The sequence below is a fragment of the Theropithecus gelada genome, chromosome 5 (assembly GCF_003255815.1).
Source record: "Theropithecus gelada isolate Dixy chromosome 5, Tgel_1.0, whole genome shotgun sequence".
Taxonomy (NCBI): Eukaryota; Metazoa; Chordata; class Mammalia; order Primates; family Cercopithecidae; genus Theropithecus; species Theropithecus gelada.
In genome coordinates, this window is record NC_037672.1 from 24,345,383 (window position 1) to 24,356,278 (window position 10,896).

Consider the following 10,896-nt stretch of genomic DNA (forward strand, 5'->3'; position numbering starts at 1 on the left):
GTGGATTCCCCAAATGAGAGCTCTGATCTTTCCTAATCGTAAAAGAAAAGGATTGTAAAAGAAATTGAGATGTATATGCATATTAAAATACCGCCATTTATTGGACACCAGCAAAGTGGCTGAGTCTCTAACAGCCTGCCATCTTTGTTTATTGCTTTAATGTCAGTGTAACTCACAGGCCTTTTCATATCCACTAAATATTTATATAAAGAGTAATTAAAATAAAGTTAATTATTTTTTATTTTCAGAAACAGATATTCCAGATACAGGCATTCAAATATATGATCCATTCGGAAGAGCCACTTTGATATCCTAAGAGCCTTAGGAGTAGGATGCTTCTGTTAAAACAAACTAAGGGTGGCCTCAGAAGGACACCGTACTTCTATATTTGAGTCCTTGTGGAGGAACCACAACCTAACTTTATAGGTAGACAAGATTGAAAACTTAACTTAGGAGTATGTGCCTGGAACAGTAGCTGAGTCTTGGCCAATCCCAGCAGCCATATTTCAACCATTCATACACTGCCGAGTGTTCAAACTGTGTTCAAATAAGGCAAACACCAAGGTGTAACCAATCAGTTGTTTCTGTACCTTACTTCTGATTTCCGTACATCACTTCCCTTTTTTGTCTATAAATCTTTTTCTACCACGTGGCTCTGCTGGAGGAGTCTCTCTGAATCTGCTGTGATTCTGAGGGCTGCCTGATTTGCGAATCATTCATTGCTCAATTAAACCCCTTTAAATTTAATTCGCCTGAAGTTTTCTTTTTAACACTCTTAACACCTTAAAACGTCTTTTGGGAATTGCCTTCCTAGTTCTTGGCACGTTCTTTCAGATATCTTTATTGGTGAAAAAATATTTTCCTTTGATGAGAGTAAGTTTTTTTTGAGACGGAGTCTGGTTCTTGTTGCCCAGGCTGGAGTGCAGTGGTGCGATCTCAGCTCACTGCAACCTCCGCCTCACGGGTTCAAGCGATTCTCCTGCGTCAGCCTCCCGAGTAGCTGGGATTACAGTTGCGCGCCACCATGCCTGGCTAATTTTTGTATTTTTAGAGATGAGGTTTCACCATGTTGGTCTCAAACACCTGACCTCAGGTGATCTGCCCGCCTTGGCCTCCCAAAGTGCTGGGATTTTAGGCGTGAGCCACCATGCCAGCCCAGAGAATGAATTTTTGAAAATATTTGGAAGTCATTCCAATTTCCTTGAGGTAATGCCATTTTTATTCATAAACAAGGTGCCACTAACCTAAGTGATATTTCTTGCCTGGATCATAAACTGGCTTGGAAGACAACCCTAAGGAAGGAATTCTAAAGCAGACTTCTCAGGGGTGAGCATTCGCCTTTTTCTGAAACAACAGAGTCATCTATGTAGGTAACCAAATTGTTACGGTTTTCCAGGACTTCTGTTTTTCTGCCGAAAGTCCTGTGTCCCGGGACCTCTTCAGTCCTGAATGAACTGGGAGGATTAGTCCTCTCCTCTCATGAGGCAGTCATATTCCTCCAGTTCACAAGACTTTGCTCCTGCTCCTGTAACACGATAATCCAAGAGTTTCTCATCCTAGCTTACTTCCCATGGGTTACAGGCTCTGAGCAATTCTACTGAGAGACAACTCTGGTGTGATTGTACGCATTACAATAGGTTTCTTTCCTTGTTTCCTGGTTTCTTTTTAAGGCCAGTCTAGTTGAATCATTCTAGTACCTTTGAACTTTTCATTGTTATTTGGAGCAATGTTTGCAATTCTTTTGTGGTTTGTAGTCCCTGTCTCCTTACAATGTTTTTGCTTAAACTGAGCCATCATGTGAGATCCAACAAGTGGATTAGAATTTCTAGTCTGAGCTCTGCCATGTATTCAGCCACGAATCCCTTAGCCTGTCTTGGCTCTCAGATTCCTCATCTGACAAATAGAAAAAATAAGTACCTTCACTATTACATATGGTTAATATGAAGATGAAAAGAGATAATGCACATGAGCTGCAAAGTTATTAATTTTAACAATTAATTAATGTAGTCATCATTTATTGAATAACTGCTGCATCCAATACCTTTCAGAAAGCCATAATCCTGGAAGGAAAATACACACACATGCAGAAACATAACTGACCACTGTGTCTTTAGTGCTGTCATAATTACATGAAAAAGGTTCCAACTGCCACTGCAAAATTAAAACTGAGACACTGAAAGAGATCTGAGCTAACCAACTCCATCTTGTTTCCAACTTCCAAGCTGTCCTTGTTCATTCCTGGGCATAGGCTAAACTACCTCTGGAGGAACTTAGTTTATACCTTATAGTTTAGAACAAAGACGGTAACAAACAAACCACTTTCTTGCCTGGGGGCTAGACTGCCTTTGTAGGACTAACAAATTAGCTGAAAGATTAGAAATTATAGTTTAGAAGTCATGCAGCTGGAGGCTACAAGACTCTGACCCTCCCCATATTGCTCCTGGGGATAACATCACTTTCTAAAACCTAAGATCAGTGCTTGAGATATTTTGCAGACCCTGCACTTGATGGATCAGCTGGCACCACGCACATTGATAAACTGGCTCATCTGATCTTGTGGCCCCCACGCAGGAACTAACTTAGTGCAAGAGGACAGCTTCAGCTCCCTATCAGTTCATTTCCCGCCCAACCAATCAGCACTCCTGATTCACCGGCTGTCCCGACTTTCACCAAATTACTCTTAAAAACTCTGATCCATGAGTGCTTGAATGCTTAGGGAGACTGATTTGAGTAATACTACTACTACAGTCTTCCCTGCAGCCGGCTGTGTGTGAATTGCTCTTTCTCTATTGCAATTCCCCTGTCTTGTTAAATTGGCTCTGTCTAGGCAGCGAGCAAGGTAAACCCATTGGACAGTTACAGGACCTTCAAGGAAAGGCCAATTAATTTTGCTTGTGTCACTCTGGAAGGCTTCCCAGAGGAGATGATGTTTGAATTGGATCCTGAAGGGTGACAAAGGAAATGCCATGAACAGAGACATGGAGATGGGAAGACTGGGAGCATGTTTAGGGGAGGGCAAATATGCCAGTATTACAGTGCTTTCTGAGTGAGCAGGATAGGACCAGATCTCGAAGGGCCTTAAGTGCCAAGCTGAAAATGTGAACTTTATCAGCCAGGCGCGGTGACTCACGCCTGTAATCCCAGCACTTTGGGAGGGGGCAGATCACAAGGTCAGGAGATAGAGGACATCCTGGCTAACACGGTGAAACCCCGTCTCTGCTAAAAATACAAAAAATTAGCAGTATGTGGTGGCGGGCACCTGTAGTCCCAGGTAGTTGAGAGGCTGAGGCAGGAGAATGGTGTGAATCCGGGAGGCGGAGCTTGCAGTGAGTGGAGATCACGCCACTGCACTGCAGCCTGGGTGACAGAGTGAGACTCCGTCTCAAAAAAAAAAAAAAAAAAAAGGGGAACTTTATCAGGGGTTTGACCTAATCAGATCCCTCTGGCTGTAGTGTAGAGGACAGAATAGACTTTAAGAAGCAGGACAAGCAGGATGTGGGGAGAACAGTTATTGAAGTTTATTGTGCACATTCAGAGAATACCAGGGTAGTGTAAAGGAGGATGAGGAAAAGTTGGAGAGGAGAAGAAAAGAGAGATGAAAACCTCTCACCATCAATAATGCCACCTTATTGAAGAGGCCTGGCTTTACCACTCTATAGAAAATAGGATAGAAAATAATGTAGAAATATCACCCATCCACATCACTTTCCTTCCTCCACTTGCTATATTTTTTTCCTTAGCATTATCACCATCAAAATGCAGATGCAGGTACCAAAAGGACTGCACTTGGGAAACAAATACATGTCTGAGCTTCCTGTAAGCCAAGGCAAAGAGAGAAACATGGCCAGTTATGACACCCACAGTCTTCATTGGATAAAGATGTGACATTTTGTCAAATGAAGTCATATGATATATTTACTTTTCAGATGCTTATTATCTATTCTCTCACTAGCACGAACATTCCATACAGGAAAGGTTTTTGTTTTATTATTTGCTGTATCCTTGGTGCCAGAACAGTGCCTGGTATATAGTAAGTGCTCAATAAATATTTGCTGATTTTAAAAATAAATAAATAAATAAATAAAATTTGAGGTTCTTCCCACTTTGGAAATCAACAGGTCAATATGGTTGATCAACTCCTGTTTTCATTTATGGATACAATGTACTTCATTCTAAAAAGCATTTGAGGTGACTCCAGAAATATATAATATTGAAAGAACAAAACAAAATCAAGTCTAAATGACCAAGAGAATTGCCTAAGATGATAAAGCACAGAGAATCAGTATGCAGATGCAGGTACCACAAGGGCTGTACTAAGATTTTCAAAATGGGAAGAAAATACATGTCTGAGCTTCCTATACACCAAGGCAAAGAGAGACACATGGCCAGTAATGGCACCCACAGTCCTCATTAGACAAAAGGGTGACATATTCTCAAATGTAGTCCTATTTCTTTTTGGTGGGTAAAGACGATGTTGAAACCATCTGTTTTATGTCCATGTTGTTTGGTGGGGTGACAGTTAACCCCTTAGCTGTTTTGGAGGGAGTGCAATCTATGTTCAGCCTCACTTATTCACTGCAACAGGTGATCAGAAATGTATCCAAACCAGAAATGGCTAGAGAGCGTGAAAAGCTACAGACAAATTAAGTGACATTCACCTAAGGGTAGGATTGGGTGGGGAAAGAATGTGAACACTCTGTTCCTGACCTCCTGTTCGCTGAAGAAGCTTTATCAATCTGTAAGAGAATTACCTCTGCTGATAAAAAGGAAAGTTACATAGAAATCTGGCAAAGTTACATTGAAATCTGGATCCACTGTTGGTCTCTCTTCCTTTGATTTATTAAAATTTCTTTGAAGTACACTTAAGTAAGAGGTTGAGTTTGGCTGACGATTTATTTTTAAGAGAGTGAAACAAGGTGAGAAAGAGAGAGGAAGCTGATTTTCCAAATGATTAAAAGGTGAGTGTGATATTCTTTTTAAAAGATATTTTAAAATTCTTCCTTAAAAGATATTTTAAGGGATTTTTAATATCTTATTCTTTCTTAAAAGATATTTTAAGGGATTTTTAAAAAGGTAATACATCCACATGATAAAAAAAATTCAAATAGGGCCAAAAATTTATCACATTTTTGTATATTCTTGCAAAGATATTTATATTTAGGCATATACATAAATGCTTTGGTTAAATAAATGAGAATTTATGATATAAACTCTTCTCTTGCTTTTTTTCACTTAATAAATATTGGAGACTATTTCTATTGTCTTTTCCCCCATCTTGGTTTTTGGTTATTTGGACTTGTCTTTTAGCATATCTGGCGATTTTTAAATTAATGGCATGTATAAAAAACAATGTTAGAAGACACAAAGGAGGGAACAATAGACACTAGGATCTACTTGAGGGTGAAGGGTGAGAAGAAGGTGCAGATCAAAAAACTGCCTATTGGGGCCGGGCGCAGTGGCTCACATCTATAATCCTAGCATTTTGGGAGGCTGAGGCAGGCGGATCACCTGAAGTCAGGAGTTTAAGACCAGCCTGGCCAACATGGTGAAACCCCATCTCTACTAATAATACAAAAATTAGCTGGGCATGGTGGAGCTTGCCTGTAATCCCAGCTACCTGGGAGGCTAAGGCAAGAGAATAACTGGAACCTGGGAGGTGGAGGCTGCAGTGAGCCAAGATCCTACCACTGCACTCCAACCTGGACGACAGAGTGAGACTCCGTCTCAAAACAACAACAACAACAACAACAACAACAAACAACTGCCTACTGGGAGGCCGGGCCCAGTAGCTCACGCCTATAATCCCAGCACTTTGAGAGGTCGAGGCAGGTGGATCACCTGACGTCAGGAGTTCGAGACCAGCCTGACCAACATGGTGAAACCTTGTCTGTACTAAAAATACAGAAAAATTTAACCAGGTGTGGTGGCACACACCTGTAATCCCAGCTACTCGGGAGGCCGAGGCACGAAAATTGCTTGAACCTAGGGGGCGGAGGTTGCAGTGAGCCGAGATTGTGCCACTGCACTCCAGCCTGGGTGGTGGAGTGAGATTCTGTCTCAAAAAAATTAGGAAAAAGAAAAAAAACTACCTGTTGGGTACTACCTAGGTGACAAAATAATCTGTACACCAAATCCCCATGACACGCAATTTATCTGTGTAATAAAACTGCACATGTACCCCCTGAAATAAAATAAAAGTTGGAAAGAAAACCAAATAATTAAATAAATTAAAAAAACAAAAACAAAAACCCAATGTTGGGAATAAAGACGGGAACAATAGACACTGGGGACTACTAGATGGAGTGTGGGGCAGGTAGGTGCTAAAAAAAAGTACCTGTTGGGTACTATGCTCACTACCCGGGTGACAGGTTCAATCATACCCCAAGCCTCAGCATCACGCAATATACCTTTCTAACAAACCTGCGCATGTAACCCAGATTCTAAAATAAAAGTAAAAAATCAAATAAAAGATTATGCTACACTTACAAGTAGTAGAAAAAAGAAACAAATAACAACAAAAACAAAAACAAAATTTGAGGCGCTAAATGATGTTGTCTTCCTCCAGACAGAGTTATCATGATCATTTCATTAGCGAGTCAGGCAGAGTGGGGACTGATTATCCTAAGACAGAGACTGAGCTAACTGTAGACTGTGTTGCAGTTTGCAGAAAGCCCTGTCTGCCTCCTCCCCGTCGAGGGTAGATTCCTCCAGGAGTCCCGACTGAGAATCTAGGGTCTTAAGCATGGTGCCTGTTTTAGTAGATCTTGGACTGTAAGACTTGTGTCATTACCACTGTGAAATTGCTCAAACCCTGTGTTTACTTTTTGCGGCTTCCTGTTTAGCTTTTATTCTTTTCTTGTGGATCCGCAATTTAATATGTTTTAAACTTCATCAGATTAAAACCCGACAACCCTTGTAATCTTTCGTATTTTCCACCTTGATCTCTGTTCTATCCTCAGATTTATCTTCTAACTCACTAATTTTCTCTTTACTTGTTTTGGTGCTACGGTTGACACCTTGGTTTTTTTCGTGTATATTTTGTGACTTTTTGATATTTGATGGAACTTTGTCTGTTGAAATTCTTTGAAGCCTAGGTCCAGCCTGGGTGACAGAGTGAGACTCCATCTCAAAAAAAAAAAAAAAAAAAGTAAATAAAAAATATTTTCTATCACTTTTATTTATACATACATATACATATATATGTATCACATATATATCATATATATGATATCCAGTTTGGCCAGGTGCAGTGGCTCAAGCCTATAAACCCAGCACTTTGGGAGGCTGAGGTGGACGGACTACTTGAGGTCAGGAGTCTAGAACCAGCTGGCCAACATGGCAAAACCCCGTTTCTACTAAAAATACAAAAATTAGCCAGCTGTGGTGGTGGGCACCTGTAATCCCAGCTACTTAGGAGGATGAGGCAGGAGAATCACTTGAACTCAGGAGGTGGAGGTTGCAGTGTGCCGAGATCATGCCACTGCACTCCAGTCTGGGTGACAGAGTGAGACCCTGTCTCAAAAAAAAAAAAAAAAAAAAAAAAAGATATCTAGTCTGTAGCAACACAGCCAATTCATTCATCTCTAAACATTTATTCATATCTGTCAAATGCCAAGTAATCTGTTCAGTACTGGTGGCAAACAGACGGCTGGAATGTATATTAATCCTGGCCTCTTCTCAACTTATTTATGAGGTCAGTAATTACTTGATATCGAAACCAGGCAAAGGTATCACAAGAAAAGAAAACTACAGATCAATACTTCTTATCTATATAGACACAAAAATTCTCAACAAAAGACTAGCAAACAGACTCCAGCAACATAGAAAAAGGATTATAAAACTGGGTGCAGTGGCTCGCGCCTGTAATCCCAGCATTTTGGGAGGCCAAGACAGGCGGATCATTTGAGGTCAGGAGTTCGAGACCAGCCTGGCCAACATGGTGAAACCCTGTCTCTGATAAAAATACGAAAAAAGTAGCTGGGCGTGGTGGTGCACGCCTGTAATCCGAGCTACTAGGGGAGGCTGAGGCAGGAGAATCTCTTGAACCTGGGAGATGGAAGTGCAGTGAGCTGAGATCACGCCACTGCACTCCAACCTAGGCAATGGAGCAAGACTCCATCTCAAAAAAAAAAAAAAAAAATTATACACCATGACTAAATGAGCTTTATCTCAGACATGCAAGGTTGGCTTGACATATAAAAAGTAATCAAGATAATATACTATACTAATAGAATAAAGGAAAAAAATTACATGATCACCTCAATAGATGCAGACAAAGCTTCTGACACAATCCAACATCTTTCATGATAAAAACACTCAATAAACTAGGAATAGAAGGGAACTTTCTCAACCTGATAAAGGACACGTATGAAAGACCAATGGCAAACATCATACATAATGGTGAAAGACTGGAGGCTTTCCTCCTAACATAGGAACAAGATAAACATGTCCACCTTTGCCACTTTTATTCAACATTGTACTGCATTTAGGCTACAAAAAGAAATAAAAGAAATGTAGCCTGGAGAGGAAGAAATAAAACTATCTCTACTTGCAGATGACATTCTTTTTTTTTTTACATATACTGGTAGATCAGTAGTTGCCTAGGAACAGGAGTGCAGGAAGTGGAGGAGAAACGAGAGTGTCTGTCGACAGCTACGGATTTCCTCTGGGGATGATGAAGCTGTTCTAAAATGGGATTTTTTCATAACTCTGTGAATATTCTAAAAATCATTAAAGTATATGCTTCAAATGGATGAACTGCATGGTATGTGAATTATATTTCAGTAAAACTTTGTTTTGTAAAAAAGATGAAATGGGTGACTTTTCAAGAAAAAAAAAATGTGTTTTGAGACAGAGTCTCACTCTGTCACCCAGGCTGGAGTGCAGTGGTGCAATCTTGGTTCACTGCAACCCCCACCTCCCAGGTCCAAGCGATTCTCCTGCGTCAGCCTCTTGAGTAGCTGGGACCACAGAAGCGCGCCACCATGTCTGGCTAATTTTTGTATTTTTAGTAGAGATGGGGTTTTGCCATGTTGGCCAGGCTGGTCTCGAACTGCTGACCTCAAGTGATCCACCCACCTCGGCCTCCCAAAGTGCTGGGTTTACAGGCGTGAGCCTCTGTACCTGGCCAAGGAAAATTTTTAAATTAACTCAGGAAGAAAGCGAAAACCTGAATAGTTGAATAATCCTAAAATAAATCTAAAGGGTATTTTAAAATCTTTCCCCCTACTTGCTCCATCTAGCTTGGGACAAAGATAGTAGGCCAGACTGTTTTTGAGTCAAACTATATAAAACCTCTAAACTTTTCCATACGCTTTATAAATTGTATTTAGAGCATAGAGGAATATGGGAAACTTCCCAACCCATTTGACTTGGCTAGTATTACTTGCCAATGTAATAAAACAGGATGATGAGCTCACAAAAGCAAAAGAAGAGGGGAAGAAATGATAGGTCAATATATTTATAAGCAGAGATGCAAATAGCCTAAATAAGACATTAACAGGCTGGGTGCCATGGCTCATGCCTGTAATCCCAGTACTTTGGGAGGCCAAGGCAGGCAGTTTGAGACAAGCCTGGGCAACATGGCAAAATCCCAACTCTACTTAAAAAAAGAAAAAAATTAACCGGGCATGATGGCATGCACCTGTAATCCTAGCAAGTCAGGAGGCTGAGGAACAAGAATTGCTTGACCCCAGGAGGTGGAGGTTGCAGTGAGCTGAGATCACACCACAGCACTACAGCCTGGGCCACAGAGCAAGACTGTCTGGAAAAGAAAGAAAAGAAAAGAAAAGAAAAGAAAAGAAAGAAAGAAAGAAAGAAAGAAAGAAAGAAAGAAAGAAAGAAAGAGAGAGAGAGAGAGAGAAAGGAAGGAAGGAAGGAAGGAAGGAAGGAAGGAAGGAAGGAAGGAAGGAAGGGAGGGAGAGAGAGAGAGAGAGAGAAAGAAAGAAAAGAAAGGAAAGAAAGGAAAGAAAGGAAGGAAGGAAGAAAGAAAGAAAGAAAGGAAGGAAGGAAGGAAAGAGAAAGAAAGAAAGAAAGAAAGAAAGAAAGAAAGAAAGAAGGAAATAAGGAGAAAGAAAGACAGAAGGAAGGAAGGAAGGAATGAAGGAAGGTAGGAAGGAAGGAGAAGAGAGGGAGGGAGGAAGGAAGGAAAGAACGAAAGAGCAAGAGAGAAAGAGAGAGAGAGGAAGGAAGGAAGAAAGGAAGGAAGGAAACTATTACCATCTTTTCCAGCAATGGATTTATGGAGAAAAAAATTATGATCATCTGAATAAATGTTGACAAGGTATTTAATTAAATTTAATACCAATACCTGATTAAAAATCTTAGCAATCCAGAAAAGTATGAATCTACATTAACTTGGCCAGGTGCAGTAGCTCATGCCTATAATCCCAGCACTTTGGGAGGCCGAGACAGGAGGATCACTTGAGCCCAGGAGTTCCAGACCAGCCTGGACAACATAGTGAAACATCATCTCTACCTAAAAGTTAAAAACTTATGGTGATATGTGCCTGTAGTCCCAGCTACTTGGGAAGCTGACGCAGGTAGATCATTTGAGCACAGGAGTTCAAGGTTGCAATGAGCTATGATTACATCACTGCACTCCAGCCTGGGTGACAGAGCAAGAACCTGTCTCTAATTAAAAATAATAATAATAACAAAAATACCCTTCTGTATGACAAATAAGCACACAAAATATAAAGACAAGTGACCGATGAGAAGAAAATATTTGTAACATATTGTGGACCCTGGAGAATAATATTTAAGTACTTGATAACGTCTTGTGCATGAAATCCTGTGCTGGACCTATCACTTGTATCATCTCATTTTATTTTTTTTTTCCTTCCTTCCTTCCTTCCTTCCTTCCTTCCTTCCTTCCTTCCTTCCTTCCTTCCTTCC